Below are 1,819 nucleotides of genomic sequence, written 5' to 3'. Positions count from 1 at the left end.
TTTCATTGCGGTCAGCCATGTAGAGGTCTAGGTTTTCTGCTCTCAGGGTTGTGGATGCTGGGATTCACTTGAATCATTAGTCCTTTGGACAAAATATTTCTTTGTATCTTTGATTAATTTCACATTTCTTTGCTTAATATGAGGAGACACTAATAGTTGCACCTTAGAGACAAGCCTTTAAGACCCTTTCTGCTACTCATCAAAATAGAATGTAAAACATTGTCTTTGTCGGATGCTAAACTAATTGACCATAGTGTTCTGTAAAGGAGGCCCTTAATCAATGGTAACCATCATGACTATCTTACTCCAATGAAGTGTTTTGGTTACTTGTAAAAATCCATGCCAGTGAGCATCTTTAGTCGGCCTACTGAGTCTTTAGCATGACTTTCCACTTGGAAGCTGTTAAATAAATGTAGGCTAGACTATTGACAACAACTTATCTCCTGGAAGAAGAGAAACACTTCACATCCTCCTTCTCTCTGTTGATCAAGTCAATGTAAAAGGCCTACTGTGTGCAAGTCTAGATTTTAAGGCTGTATAGAAAAAGAGATGAGGCTTGGGCTTAAATATTTGTTATACATTTTAACTATTTGTTATAAAGATAGTTTTAGAACAGAATATAAACAGGAAGTATTGGGAAAGGTCTCTATAGGAAGTTAAGAAGGAAAGGCAGGATTAATAAAGAGCATGATAGCTGGCAAGTTGAGTGAAGGCTGAGATACCAGACAGCATACGCATAGTATGATAGGAGAAACTCAAACCCATTTGGAAATAGGAAAACTGCAAGGTGAGCTAATAAAAGAATCAAGGAGAACATTCCAGGCAGGTGCCTTCAAAGGTTAGTCAGGTCAGTTGAAATAAATTTGTAAGCTATTAAAATGTATGCTTAATAATAATGACACTTATCATTAGTGTTCTGCTAAATTAGCTACTTGCCTGTTGGTAAAGCAGCCAGGTAGCCAGGCAGAGAAAAAAAGAAAGACCTTTAACAAAATGGATTTTCACCATGGCTGCATGGATGGGCTCAGACATAAGAACAAGTGTAAGGATGGTGCAGAACCAGGCAGTGTTTTGTTCTGCCCCCGTGCAAAGGGTGGCTCCGACGTGATGGCCCCTAACACCAACATTTGCTTCCCTCCCTCCATCATTGCTTAGCATGTGCTTTATTTCTACCACTGGCCTCTCTTAAGAGTTTTGATTTCACGATTCCTGTTTTTTGCCCCTAATAAAGTACATATCTGACATTCATGCCATGTTGTATCCCCTCCCTTAGAATTTCCAATGCCTTGTCTCCTGTTTAACCAGCAATACATGGCAGAAGCGACAGCACTCCAGGTGGTTGTCTAAGTCTGAAAAATAATCCTAGTAGCTTCTGTTCTCTGGGAGAAACTACTTACCGTATACAATGTCTGATGGACCCTGAGACCTTTGGGCCAGAGGAATTCCAAACTAGAGTTTCTGTGGAGGGGCAGGAGGGTCCGAGGTAACAAATTCAGCTCTTCGGTACTGCTGAGCCAGCTCTGACTCATAGTGCCCTCTTGTGCCCTCTTCCCAGTTGCTCTTATGTTTGAGCCCATTGTTGCAGCTACAGTGTCAGTCCATCTTATTAAACGCCTTCCTCTTTGTCTCTGTACCGTTACTAAACCAAGCGTTGTGCCATTCTTCTGGGGCTAGTCTTGCTTGACAATATGACCAAAGCATGTGAGACCAAGTCTGGCCATCCTGGCCTCTAAGGAGCATTCTGGCTGTACTTCTTCCAAAACAGATTTGTTTGTTCTTTTGGCAGTCCACAGTATTTTCAATATTCTTCACCAACAAC

The sequence above is a fragment of the Echinops telfairi genome, unplaced genomic scaffold (genome assembly GCF_000313985.2).
Source record: "Echinops telfairi isolate 266 unplaced genomic scaffold, ASM31398v2 ScPeMD7_2010;HRSCAF=2546, whole genome shotgun sequence".
Lineage (NCBI taxonomy): Eukaryota > Metazoa > Chordata > Mammalia > Afrosoricida > Tenrecidae > Echinops > Echinops telfairi.
Note: the sequence above shows the minus strand (reverse complement) of the source record.